At 31.2% G+C, this 15630-nt stretch overlaps 1 long non-coding RNA gene across 1 annotated transcript; it reads right to left on the reverse strand.

The window, feature by feature from the left end:
- Window positions 1–9886: 9886 nt before the first annotated feature.
- On the reverse strand, window positions 9887–12221 carry LOC104646584 (uncharacterized). The gene is made up of 2 exons (XR_740700.4): window positions 11960–12221; window positions 9887–11823 (listed from the first exon to the last, which is right to left on the reverse strand). It is a non-coding gene; the product is annotated as an uncharacterized lncRNA (long non-coding RNA).
- Window positions 12222–15630: the final 3409 nt, after the last annotated feature.

The raw sequence follows: 15630 nt of genomic DNA on the forward strand, positions 1-15630 counted from the left end.
TTATTAAATACATTAGGTGCATTATCCACCTCAAATTAGTTTTTAATCCACATAAAATACATCAAAAAGACATAGAAGCGTGTCCAAAACAGGAAAGTAATCTAGAACTATAATCAATAACATATCGTCCTCACATTGAGGACTCACCAAAACTTGGAGGTAGCAGCCCATTTATGCACATAAGGACATAATACAAGTCATAATAGCATTCTCATATGATTTTTCATAACATAGTAGGACCATCACCTTAGCAACCCTAAAAGCATACTTGTGTTTATAATCACCTTTAGTTAAACATATCAACTTTAGATACCCAACTATACTAAGTATCTATTTAGAATCACCTTAGTTACACATATCAACTTTAGATCCCATCATAATCCAAAATCATACATAAGTGAATAACCATGTTCATCATATGTACATAAGGCGAGTCATATCTTAACAACAACCCAATCAACGTATATCATACCTTCATTTCTTACAATAGAATCATGGACCCACCCATAATCCCCTTCAAAGATTACTCGTGCAATGTAAAAAGTGAAGTCTCATACCCTCACTCCTACTACATATACTTATGAAGAAATCACAAGTATGGTTCAAGTCATATTCATTATCTTATTACATAGAGAGAATTGCCTTAGACAATGTGACCTACATGGAATTCGGTATAATATAACCCCACACCGAAAGAAGGTGTCCTGCTTGGCTAAGAGAATTAAACATATATAGTTTTAATATTGATCCACTAGCTAAGACTTATGCGGGCACATAGTTATGGAATAGAGAGATTGCTTCTATAAACCCGGCCTATTGAACTAGTGGGAGTGTTTCCACTCATGAGAGCATATGTAAAAGACCTAACCTAAATTAGCAGGAAGGTCTCTACCTCATTTGCCATATCCGTTCGGTGCTAAGCATTATTCTCCAGTTTTTACATGGTTAAGGTGAATTGTTATTTTTATATGTGAAGGAGTACATTATTCTTCATTCAACCAAACTCATACATAGCTCATGGATTCAACATGATGAGAACTACCTTTCAACTAAGAATCATCATATAACCATCTAAGACAATTAATACATAGTCATGTGTAATAGTAAAGGAAACTAGTCTTTCAACAATACCATATCTCACAACTTACTCATTATATCTTCACCATTCAAGTGGAACTTAACATTATACATAAATAAATAAAATTAAGCACCTCCAGCTTTAAAGTGGATCAAACCATTTATATATAAGAATCTTGGACATTGGATTACCCTCATACATTGCCTTCAAGACCATAATTCAAAATTCAACACTTACAATTTTCACTTCAAGGGTCATAGACCATATCTTGAAATCATGCTTAGAATTTCTACGGTAAGCATGAAAAATAAAAAAATTTATTTACTAAATCCACATACATACTATCCCACATATTCATAATTCACAAAGAAACCGCATCATAATTTTCAAAAAGTTGAGTGAATGGGAAAACACATGGGTTCAAGGAAAATTTAACAATAAAAACCCTAATTAAACTTCAATTTCATTATAATATAGGATAACCAACATAAATAAAATATTTTAGAGAAGAACCCTAGGTAAGAATCGAAACCCTAATTTTGAAAAAACTTCCAATTTCAAAAATAGTAGAGGAAGGGCTTCATGGGAAAACAAATCTCATGTATGAAAGTTCCCATACCTTGTTTGAAGTTTTACCACAAAATGAGATGGAAATCTTGGAGCTTGAACCCTATCCTTAAAGCTTTTGATTTTCATCAATGGAGGAAATTTGTATAGAGAGAAATATTTGAGAGAATTAGTTTTGGGAAGTATTGAGTTTGAGTCTTGTAAATGGATGAAAAAGACTTTAAAACCTTTTTATATTTTACCCATAGACCATCCAAAACACTCACACATATATTGGACTCAAAAGTAACAGACTACACTAACCTACATTAAAAGAACTCGTCCAGGTTCACAATCCACGCCTCACAAGCCGTATTGAGCACCTCGACTCGTGGTGATTGTCATGAGGATTAAGGCAATATCCTCTTCAAGATTGCCAATTCCTACAAAACCAATTCATGCTCCCCCCCTTCCCCTTGTCAAGTGCACCACGGCCTGTTATGGTGCCTGTGGTACTTTGGGTATCTCCCCTAAATGCCCCATTTCCTATAAAAAAAAAAAGCTAAGCGAGTCTCACGGCCAACCTCACGAGTCGTGGAGTGGACCACAATCTGTGGTCCCATCGTGAGGGTTGGCCAGTATCTAGGACACTTGGGGCTCCTCTCTCTTGGCCAAGGAAAATCCACAAAGCCTTCTACTAACCATGGTCTTGACCACGAGCCGTAGTGGTGGCCGTTGAGCCTAGAGGCATTGGCTCCAAGTATGGGGCATCCTTGACTTTTTGCCTTGGCTTGCTCCTTTTGTTTGGAACTCCTCTATTAGTCCTTGACTCCTAAACCCCCTAAGCGTATTGGATGGTCTACTAAGTTAGGGGAAATCATTTTTATTAAATTTATCCTTACGTTTCGGCTCTAGTTCAACCTAGCATTTTCCGCTGTGTTAAAAACTATCGGGTGGGGCAAAATAAATTTTAGTTTTGGAGTGGTAAATTCAAGATTAGTGTTCTTGGTTTCAAGATTAATATTTAGGTTCATGTGTGTGTGTGTGTGTGTGTTTGTGTGTGTGTGTATATATATAAGGTTAGAGCTGGATGCTTTGGGGTTTTTTGATTCTGGACTTTTATTTTGCTAATTTTTTTTAATGTTTGACAGTACTTACCCAAGAAAATAAACAAAGAGCCTCCTTTTTCTGGAGCCCCTGCAGTCCCTAATTACTTATGGTGGAACGAAGTGGAACTTGTTTTATGGTGAAGCCAAAACTAGATACAAATTTAGTACTGGATGCTAATTTTTTGTGGATGATAACAATCTAAAAGAGGGGGATGGTCTTGTATTTGAACTCTCAGAGTGTAACTCTAAAAAAATCGAATTAAAAATTCAAATTCTAAGAGAAGATTTTCGAGATGAATTGGTTCCTGAAGATGTGGAGGGTTTAAACATTGACAACCCAATAATAATTGATTAAAAACTTTATCATTTCTAGTAGAAACTTCAATTTTCAATAAAAAAGAACTTTAATGATTCATGCAGTTTCAATTTCAAAAATAAAAACTTCATCAATTCCAATAATTCCATGTTTGGTGTATGCCTCATTTTATCAATGTTGCCTTTTGGGTTATGTGGTTAAATAATATTGATACTATTATTAAAAATATGTATTATATTTTTACGCCATACATGTACAACACATGTGAAGAGATAGTAATATATTAAATAATAATATTCAATTCAATTAATTTTGAAATTCAATTTTTTAAAACTTGAGAATCTAAAATTTCCATTTTACGTTAACTAATTCAAATTTCAAAATTCAAGAAAGATTTGCCTATGAAACTGAATAATTATGCTTAAGCAAGAGCCCATGATAAAAAATAACATCCTCACTATAGTCCGATGTAAATTTATGCTTATGTGTTTTTATCACATTGTAGACATTGAATCATATCGTCATTTAATTTCTTAAATATCGTCACATGAGACTTGTTTTTGCTCGTCTTAAACTGGTAGGAAGTTTATCCATGTAACATTGAAAATTCAATCCAATAAAATAAAAAAATTGTGAACTTCACAATTTATAGAATTTTAAGAGAAAAGGGAAGAAGGGGTAGCTACTTATATATTTTTAAAATGTAATTGGGTGATTAAGAATGCGGCGAGGGTTAGTTTTAAAAAAATTTTAAAAAGGAAAATAATGGGGAAAATTAAAATAAGATCGATTGAGCTGTTCTGAGTGTTGTCCCAACGGCCTAACAAATTTAAAATCAAATTCTTAAAAATATTTGACATTTAAATTAATTTATCTCATCAGTTATAAGTTATAACTTAATGTAATACTATGAGATTGGATTGGTGCAGACCATTGATCAACCCATGTGGATCCCTAGTAACATATGCTCTATTTGTATCACGTGCATTCACCTTAGTGGATTTGACATTGGTGTCGAGTTCGTCTAGAAAGTCTTTAAAATACGACATAGACGTTGAGTTCGTCTAGAAAGAAATTAATATATGTTAGGTAAATGAAAGAATTAATACTCCAATTATTTTACTAAATATATTTGTTTGCAAATTTCAAATTATATGATTCTAGACTTCTTTGCTATAAACAATATTTTTCAAAAAGTTCAAATCATTTTTTAATAAAAAATTTGTCCTTGTTAAAAAATCTCATTTTTAATTATTTTTTTAAAAAAAATATCTCCCACACCAACCAACCACAATCAATTTTTTAAAAAATATTTATTTAAAATAAAAAACTAAAAAAAGGGCAAAAACAAGTGTGATTGCTTATTTTATTTCTAAAAGTAAATAAAGAAACTTCACAAAAACGTGCACACTTGATTATTATTTTTATTTTTTTTACCTTGATGAAATATTTAAGTAGCTATTTTTAGATTTGGAATTTATTTTTCAAAAAAATATTTCAGAAGCTATATTTAGATCATCATTTTTGTGAATTAGAGAGACCCAACATATTTTTGTGTTAAAAGATTTCAAAATCAAATAAAGAGACCCTATGTTCGCAGCGTCCAAAAGTTTCAAAGAAAAAAAACACACATTATTATTGTAAAAAAATTCAAAAATGTTATAAATTCATTGTATAGTACATGTGGATTATTTATTAGATTTATCCACTATTAATTAGGTTCATGTATAGGTGCTTCCAAGGTGATAAGAACTTTCAAAAAAATTATGTGTAGATTAATTAGATGACTTTTGGGGTGATATCTCAACACTATTAATAGAGAATCACTCACCATTTGAAAGACACACTTGAATAAGAAAATTTCTCTCCTCTATCTTATACTTCTTGTCTTCTTTTTATTATTATAATATTCTGAGCTTTCATTAAAATAAAAACAAGCAAACAACCAAATTATTTGTGTTAAAAACTTTAGAAGTAGAGACAGACCTAACAATTGTGTTAAAAACTCTAGAACTAGACAAAGACACCCTATTCCATATTACTAGTGCTAGAAATTTTGAAAGCAGATAAAGAGAACCCACATTATTTTTGTTAAAAATTCTGAAAGCAAGTTAGAGCAACATTAATTGTACTGTACACTTCGAAAGCAGAAAGAAACCCCATGTTATTTGAGCTAAAATTCTGAAACCAGACAAAGAGACCCCACATAATTTGTGTTAAAAATTTTAAAACACACAAATAAACTTTTACTAGTCTTAAAAGTTGTAATGTAATTTGGGATTTTAATTCTTTAAACCAGAATAGTCTCGTGCTAGTATTAATGGGACCACCTATGTTTGTAACGATGCATAGTATTATAAAATGTAGGGAATATGATTAGTTGTTTAGCAGTAAAAAACTTGGAGTTATTTTTTAAAAAAAAAACTAGAACCCCACCACCACCACCACACTACACCCCTACTTTCACCACAACCACAACCACAACACCTAAAAACAAAAACTATCAAATTTTGACATTTAGGAATTTTATTTTACTATCTATAAATTGAATCAAATCGGAACGAGAACTTTATTAATCCTTGAGGTTTAGATGAATTCAGCGACTTTCATCTCCACAAACAAGTAACCATACAATAATCCACATTGGCCATTATTTAAAATTTATATATTATTTCTTCATATATGTAAAAGAATTTAATCAAAAGTACTTTATGTAATAATATTGATAATATTTATAAAAATGTGCATTACATTATTATGCATACATGTGCAATGCACCTTCGATTCATGCACCGGGAATGAGCTCCAGACCGAAAGTCTCTGGTGGAGGAGTCCGGTTGCTCAGAACTAGTAATATATTAAATGCTTAAATATCAAAATATTCTATACAATTAATTTTACGAGATTTATTTTGTAAAAAAAACTTGCAAATCTTATAAAATGCATAAGTACCTCCCCCCACCAACCCACCCACAACCTAAAATGCATTAGTACCTCCCCCCACCCACCCACCCACCCACAACCTAAAATGAATTAGTACCTCCCCCCATCCACCCACAACCTAAAATGCATAAGTGTGTCTCTGAAATTTCGGGCATAGCTTCAGAGGGTACTGTGCAGTTTCCCTTTTTTTTTGCATCAACTAAACAAGAGAAAATACAAATTCCGAGCGTAAAGCTTAATGAATGGCATCTTTTTTGAGAATCAGATGCACCCCTCGTTTTTTATATTAAAAACTCTGAAGAAAGAAACCTCGCGTTATCAGTGTTAGAAGCTTCGAAAGCAGACAAAGAGAACCCGTATTATTTGTATTAATCAAAAGCAAGTACAGAGACACATCATTTGTGTTAAAAAGTTTACGAGCAGAATGAAGAGCCTGACCTTTTTATTTGTACTAAGAAATAAAAAGCAGATAAAGATAACTCATATTGTCAGTATTAGAAATTGTAGAATCAAACTAAGAAACACACATGCTATTTGTGTTAAAAACATCAATGGTAAGCAAAGAGTCACATTATTTATTTTAGAAACTATGAAAGCTTATGTAGACTAGAACAATGCTAATACTTATGTGGTCACTTTAATTTTTAACTGATACATTATATTATATAAATAAATAAATTGGAGTAGTTTTTAATAAAAAAGTAAAAAGTTTTTTTGGGACACACTGGAACCCCTACTCCCACTTTCAAAATTTTAAACTATCCACCTTTGACAGTTCATAGATTTTTGTGTATTTTCTATAAAATGAAAAAGAATTTTATTTTACAATGGGTGTAAGTGTAAAATTCATCCTTGTAAATTCGGAAAAATTCAATAATTTTTACCTCAACAAATGAGTAACAATACGACAATCCACCATGATCTTTCATTAAAACTTGTACTTTATTTCTTAATATATGTGAAATTATTTACCCAAACAAAATTTGTTTTATAATATTGTTTATTATATTATTAGGCATTCATGTTCAACGCACGTGTAGAAAATTAGTATTATATCAAATTCTAAAATGTCATGATACTCAATACAATTTATTCTACAAATTTTATTTTTTAAAAACTTGCAAATTTAATGTTTCCATTTTACAACAACTAAACCATTGAAATCTGAAACGTTAAACCATAAGCTAATGAAGATCAACTTTTTTACCAAACTAGATAGACTCCGCTTTTATTGAGTTAATAATATCTAAAGCAGAAAAATAGCCCCCATATTATTAATGTTATACTCTAGAAGTAGATAAAGAGAATTCACATTATCTATGTTAAGAACTCCGAAAGCAAGCAAAGATCCACATCTTTTGTGTTAAAACTTCAAAAGCAAACAAAAACCTCACATTTTTTGTATTAAAAAATTTGTTAGCAGAGAAAGAGACCCCTTATTAGTGTTCAAAACTCTAGAAGCAGACAAAGAAAATATATGGTATATGTATAAAACTCCAAAATCATGTAAAAAGACACATTATTTGTGTTCAAAACTTTGAAAGCAAACAGAAACCCAACGTTATTTGTGCTAAAAATTTTGAAATTAAATAAAGAGACCCCTTTAGGCTAATTTTGTGTTTTATTAAAAAACCTAAAACAAATTACACATCTTTACACTTAGCCTAACATGCAAAAAGAAAACAACTAAATGTTGCGACCCGATTTCGAAAAATGAAACATTCGAAGTCGATTTCGTACCTTCGGCAACTTTTGTTAAAGTTTTTTTGGATAATTTGTAACTTGAGAGTCGCCACTTAATTTTTAGGTAAAAATTAAGAGAACCATTCAAAATGAATTTTTTAAAGAAAAAACATATAAATATACCAGAGTTTTGGGTAAGGGTTCAAATAATACTCTAAGGAAGGGTTTAGGCATCTTAGAGAATCCGCAAACACGTGATTTACCGACGAATTTTGAAAGTTTGGCTAATTTTATAAAGAAAACATAGATTACTTGTAAAAAATCTTGTTTTAAAATAACTATACTTTTTTGACACTTGTACACTAATCTTATTTCAAGTAGAGCCGTCAATATTGGCTAAGCCCGTTGGGCCGGCCTGGCCTAACCCGATATTTAATAGGGTTGAACTTAGATTTTTGAAGCCCATTTAATAAAAAGGTTTTTTAGCCCGGCCTGAATAAGCCTGTTGATTTTATGGGCTTGAGAAATATAGGTAGGGTAGGCCCGTGGGCCAATAATAATTAATTAAAAAAATTTAATATAATATTAAAATTTAAAATTAAAGAGAGTCCAAATTCAAAATAATTAGGTTAATATTTTTATTTATATATTTATATTTATAATTCAAGATAATTTCAGAGACCTCCCTCCAGGCTTCGCTCTATAACACTCACCTTCCTGTGGTTTACGATATTACGTCTACCTCCCTTATTTTTATTTTCTTGTAACCATTCTTTAAACATATTTTAATAAATATAAATTAATTTACATTTGATAAATTTACCCTTATATATGAATGTTTAGATCTAATTTTCAATGATTTATCTTTATTCGTTGGATCATGTTTCTTCTTAGCTTGTGTAAATGTTTAACTAGAATAAAATCTTATCGTTCTTATCGAATTTCTTTCTTGGGTAGTTCAATTTTGTATTTTATTTGAAGAAATTGTTGCCGCAAAATGATGGGTTATGGGGAAAAAATTTACGTGAATTGGTATAGGTGAAATTGAGATAAAGAGTTAATATTTGGTGAAAATGTGGGTTAGCTTAGTTGAAGACTTTGATCTTTGTTGGATTAAAAAAAATAAGTCTTTGTGTTAATTTATTTTTAAAGTATTTGTTAAATAAATTATTTTTTATATAATATTTATTTAGAAGAAATTTATCTAAAAAAGAGTAAAATTGTCAAATCTATATTAATTTATATTTATTTTAAATAGCTTTAAAGAATGGTTACAAGTAAATGAAAATAAGGAAGGTAGACGTAATATCGTAAACCAAAGGGGAGGTGAGTATTAAAGAGCGAAACATGGAAGTCTCTGAAATTATTATTATAAAAATAATTTTATTTTGATTTAATTCACAAGTACAAACATTAACATCAGGTAATATTGTTTTGTCGAAATTTATGATAATATTTTAAATTATAATTTGAAACTTAATTTAACTATAAAAAAAATATTTTTTTAAAAAAAGTGGCCTGGCCCGTCAAGCCACGTACTTGTGGGTTGGGTCGACCATTTTTGCCCCACGCCAAAAATGGGCTAGCCCGGCCTGACCCGTAAAATGTCAATGCCTATATGGATTAGCCCGGATGGTGTGGGCTAGCCCATATTGATAACTCTAATTCCAAGTATGAAATAAGTCAAATGATATACTGTAAAATAATAATTTCTACTTAACATTTTATCTGAGATAAAGTTTTACAGTTGAAAAATCAACACAATAACTTAAGCATGAATTTGAAAACTAAATACTAACTATGAAAGGATATTGAATAATTCTCAAATTAGTCTTGAAGCTCAAATTTCCTAACTTAAACTTTTACCCATGTTCATGTTTTGAACCAATATGAATAATTCAAAACTCCTAATTATGGATTAAGGAACTTTGTTTAACAACTATGAAAGGATATAGAAACCTTAAGTCATTCATACAAAGTCTTAATTTAAATTATAAGACAGCTTATTTATTTATTTATATATATATATATATATATATATATATATATATATATATATTAAGAAACTTGACAATTTCATTCAACTCAAAAAAGGAATTAAATTGTTAATTCAAACTCAAAACATGGATTCAAAGCTTTTTAACAACTATGAAAGAACACAAAATGTTCTCAAGTCATTCTATATGCTTAAATTATCAAACTTAAAAAGGGTTTGAAGAATAAATGAAAATTTGAAATGCCACCAATTGTAAGATACAAATGAAAAATTTGATAAACTAAACTCGAGGAGCTCCGTGGGGATTTTATCTAACTCAAGAAGAGAATTTTAAAGTTGTTAGTTTTTCACAATCAAATATAATAAAGAAAATATACTAATATCAAGGCAAATAAGAGAATAAGAAAACGAGGGGGCGGCTGAAATTTTATTTCACCCCCAAGTCCCAGCCCTTCAGGTTGATGCCGCTGCCGTTTAGTTTGGACTTTTGAAAGTCCAAAACTTTCAAAAAAAATAATTTAGCCTTTCTAAGGCTGCTTCTACTGCTTCATTAATTAGGAATTTTAACCCAAATTTGCTCCTCATTTTCAGCCTTTTGAGGTTACCGTAACTCTGCCTCAATTAGTGCAATTTTTCGGACTTTTCATGTACGATAAAATGCTATTCTTTTAGCCATTTAGGCTACTGCTGCTGCTGTATTTTTGGGTGTCTAAACCAATAATATTAGCTCCCTTTCACAACTCCGAAGAAGGTTGACTCAAAAAGAGGAGAATGCAAGAGAGGGGAGTCCATTGGATTCATTCACGGAAAGCGTGTTCATGCAAAAGGAGGAAAAGAAAAGAGTAAAATAAGAACCTCAATATGAATAATATCAAGTCAAATTAACGATCTAGTTATCATCATGTAAAAAATCCAAAACACAGTGAACAATATTTTTAAAGTAATAAAATATGATTTCTTAAAACTAATAAAGGAACTTAACCGTAGTCATCCTAACTACATGGTGTTGCTAAGAAATTTGAGCAAGTAACGAAGTGCAATGGAAATAATTATGAATGTCATACTCTAACTTAAACAATTATACGGAAGAGGCACAAAGGTTATTGAACATAGAGTTTTGCACCCTTTCAGTTGCCAACTGATCATAATTTAAACAAACAATGAAACAACTAGAAAACTAATTCAAACAGTAAGTATAACAGTCCAAATAAGCTGCTACAGGCTCCATTTACACCCAACTAAGACTTAAATGTAAGCACAATAAACTGGTCAGAACTATCACTTAAGCAAGCAGGATGAATAGCCGACAATATCTTATGAAACAAATGCTGAAAGAAAGCACAAACATGATATAAAATACCCAAGCATGCTTCTCAAAACAACTTTGTAAGCAAACAATTTTATTTTTCATTTTTATGGACCAGACTCATGTAACAGGAGAGTGAAATAGAGATGATCCCTATGATACCGGTCCGACCATAATTTAAACAACAACCATAGAAGCAACACAACTACGAAAAGCTAATCATCTCAAACCAAATTTCACAAATAAGGAGATAGAATAATGCCATCAGAGGGATAAAATAACGTGGGAAGTGAAAGAGGAGAGACCATGAAATGAAAGGATTATTTTTTTTAAAGCTACAGAACATGTTCTGAGATAAAAGTGACAAACTTGAACATTTATCATCCACAACTTACTGTGAATATTGACAATCAAACAAAAGGAATATTCTAATTTCAACTTACTGTAAATATTGACAATCAAACAAAAGGGATATTATAATTTTCCAATAGAGTTGGAGAAAACCTGCAAGTTTTTGTGGATATAATCAAACACAGACAATCTAATATATTGAAAACTCTAAACTACCAATCATATTATGAAGACAAGAAGCCAACAAGATAACTAAAAAAATATGCAGACGAAAACCCTTCATAATGCAAAATCTAATCAGAGAAAATTAAATTAAACTAGCAAGAAGGAAAATATACGTGATTACTTTGTGCTGAGCAGCAAATCGGGACAACGAGTTTGGAAACGATTCCACCTCTTTAACTCAAAAAGCCACAAAACGTTTTAAAATTTGAATTGTGGAACCAAGAATTCCCAAAAGTTTTTGGGTATTCTTTGGTCTCCGAAAATCCTCCTCTGAACAGTGAAAAGAAAAGGATTTATATAAGAGAGATTTGGGGGAATTTCTTGTTAGACACTATGTGGGAGAATCCCAAATTCAAAAATCAGCAAAGATAAGGGTGGGTGAGCTGGATGGTGTACGAATTCGTACCATTTTCAAATAGAAAAGAGGGGAGAGTCGTCCGATTTTGAGCCAAGAACGAGCTTGTAAGGAGATGGAGACACCTGGCCTTGTCCTCCAACTTTCAAGAGGATCAGGTCGAGGGAGAGAGACACGTGCAAGACTCAATTCGATGGGCGCACTGCGTGGCTGTTTTGGACGAGTCGCGTACTGCTGGAGTTTCTGGTTTCGCTCTTGTTCTGGGTTGACGTTGTTGAGGCTGCGGATGTGTTATTGTTGGATGAGGGAAATTGAGAGCAGAGCAGTGAAGGGGTTATTTTCGCCAGGTCTCGTGAATTGGGCCAAGAATTTGGGTTTTCTTTTGTTTGCATTGAAAAGCTAAGGCCCAATTTGTCTAGAAAATGATAAGATGATAAAAAATTAAATCAAAATGAATTATGCTTTCAATTAATTATTAACTCTCTTAATTCATACAAAGTAAAACAATCATCTTGACATAATGTTTTAAATATTATTAGTTTTTATTTTAAAATAAAAAATTCTAACTTAGTTAAAACACCATTTTAGTAAAACGATTTTCTAAATATATATTGTAAACTATATAAATCTATATATTTCAAGTATATAGAAATATATTTTATAGGAAAAGAAAAAGGAAAATCACCATAAAACTAAGTATTTTTTATTTTTTCAAAATAATTACTTCAAATTGTTTGAAATTCAAGAAGCTTGAAAAATAATTAATTAGCAGAGGGAAAAAATTGAGTGTCAACACTAAAAAGGAAAACAAATATAACATGATAGACCCACTCGGTAAGCCTATAAATCTAACTAATGCAGGGTTTCCTAATTAAGGACTCCTCATTTCCCCTCACCGCCTTCTCTGGCTTCCTAATTAATAGACCCGATATTATTTTTGTTAAGAATTCCAAAAGTAGACAAAGAATGAATTACTCTTTCTAGGCTCAAAAGGTCTTCATTAATTTGATTTGTAGTTCTTTAAGCCAAATATTAATGTCGTCATCTCTGTTTGTAATGATTTATTGTTATATTATATCTAGTAAATAGGAGTATTCGTTTAACATGAAAAAAATACTTTGACTTATTTTTTAAAACACAAGAACCCAATGCATACTCCTAAAAACCCCAATTATTCATGTTTGGCAGTTCAAGGATTATCGGGTATTCTCTATAAAATGAATCAAATTGGAACAAAAACTTTATTTTATTAAGGGTTTTAGTGTATACATTCATCCTCATAGATTGAGATGAAATTCGATCATTTGACTTCAACAAACAAGTAATCATATAGAAATTCAAATTCAAATACAAATTCAAAATTTAAGAAAGATTTACATTTGAGTGTCTATGTGTTTGCAAAACAAAACAATATCCTCAGTATAATTCAATGCAAATTTTTGGTTATATGCTTCACTATAATTAAAGTAAACACTGAATCATATCTTCACTTAGTAGCTTACAGTATAATCACACTAGACTTATTTTCCTCATCTTCGAGGAAAAGGAGGATTATCCATGTAAATGTTGAAAGTTTAACATAATAAAACTAAAAATTACTAGGGTTATAATGATTGATAGCAATTTCATACAGAAATGGTAGGAAATGAAGAAGTGGGAAGTTATTTTGTAGATATCTAAAACGTAATTGGATGATTAGGGATGTAGTGGGGTTAGTTTCTAATTAAAAGAGGAAATAAAGGCTTAAATTTAAAAACATTATTGATTTATCCTTTTGGAAAATGGGCCATCGACCTAAAAAAATAATAGAATATTGAATTTCCAAAACAAAATTGACAGTTACTTGAATCAATTTAGGTATCAATTATAACCTGATGTGACTGTAATAGATCAAAATTTTCTAAGATCAGACTCGAATCATGTTGGGTTTTAAAAAGGTGTGAATGGAAAATGAAGAGTTGCGACTTTTATAAAGAGTTGTGACTTTTATGAAAGGTGACGACCTTTCTGAAAGATTGTGACTTTTCTAAAGGTTTGTGACTTTCCAGTAAGGCACAATAAGAACCTTTTTGTACTACCCTTTTTCTATAAATTAAGGGATTTCCTCTCATTTTAATATACAATTCATTGACTTCTTCTTCAACTATTAAATCTAGTATTCTAAGTGTACTTTATTGTCATTGAGTGGTTCGCTGACATAGGAGTTTTTGGTATCTATACTCTGGTGATTGAGATCATTTTACCCTGGAAGGTCATATTCCAAATCAACCCTCGGATACTAGAGGGGAATAATTTCCTTTAGGGGACACTGTGATCTCAATGGACTTGATATTTTTCCTATTAAAGATTTTCCAGATTCTGGTACGTGTTTTACAAATTTTAGATTTGTGAATTAATTTCAGTTCTTCTATTCTTTTGTTCTTGACTGGTTCATTAAACTTGGTAACTTCGTGTTTTTGCAAAGTTTGTTGGAATCAGTAAGATTCTTTACACACATATTAACAACAATTCTTCTTTAAGAAAAATATTTCGTATATTTTTTAAAAAAATCTGTTTATGATTCTTGTTTGCGCTATAGCTTTAATTTTCTAGTAGTGAAAATGTTCTTGAACTTTGTTGTCCTACAAAGATGTTCAAAGGTTTGTTCTAAGTATGTTTGAAATACAAGATGAATAACAAATCATTCTATAACACCACACAACTCTACTCTTAAAATTATACTTGTTCATGTAGCACTTCAAACATTGAGAAAGCCTAAAGAGGGTTAACTTAAAAGTCCACGAACCCGTGATGGACCATGGACCCTTCACGACTCCCTATACGGACCATTTAGGTTGCCAAGACTCGTTTAGGGCAATGTGACCAACCAACAAAGGCTGACAAGGAGGGGGTCACCTGGACGGGACCCTAGGTGGCCCGTGGTGGCTTGTACGACCCTTTTGGGGGTCCATAGAAGTCACCCATCAATTTTTATATTTTGGGTCAACTTCAAACAATCATATCTCTCATCACATAAGGAATTAGGTGGTCCATGACTTATTAACATAAAGGCCTTTGAATCCTTCGAAAACCATCAAATTTTTCCTCATTTTGAGTTTCAAAAAAAAGTTATGTCTGTTTTAGAGAAGCATTGTCGGCCAAGTGAAGTTTAACGACCATCTATACGGCCCATGAAATTTCACGGACCAGGATACCTTAATGGTCTGTGAAACTTCCCTTTTAAGGTATCTTGTCAAATTTAAAAGTTGTAGTCATTTTGGTCTTTATCCTATACATTTGGAATTTAAACTACAAACATTTTAACCCATATTCTAAGCCTAACCACGGTGTTTTACACCTAATTAAGGGCTTAAAAGTGTTAATCAATTCTTTTACGTTAATTAACACTTCGAGATATTAAAACGAGGTTCCAAGAGAAGAAAAACTAGGGTTCAAGTTTTCTTCGAGTTACGTCAATTTTGCCAAAAACCTCGTTCTTGCAAACATAGTGTTAGACTAGTTCTTCTACATTCTATACATTTACTTTCAAATCAATAAAAGGGTAATGTGGGATTCTATCCTTAATTTTAGTTTCTAGAGATTAGTTGATATTGAGTTCTTGAGTTCCTGATTCTTTTGGAAATATTATTCCTAATTATTAAATTCCTATATGTTATTCATTGTGATTCTTGAGTTTGTTGGCTCATGTCTATATTTCAGCATGAAATCTATGATTTGAGTAT

This window comes from Solanum lycopersicum, chromosome 1, assembly GCF_036512215.1.
Source record: "Solanum lycopersicum chromosome 1, SLM_r2.1".
Taxonomy (NCBI): domain Eukaryota; kingdom Viridiplantae; phylum Streptophyta; class Magnoliopsida; order Solanales; family Solanaceae; genus Solanum; species Solanum lycopersicum.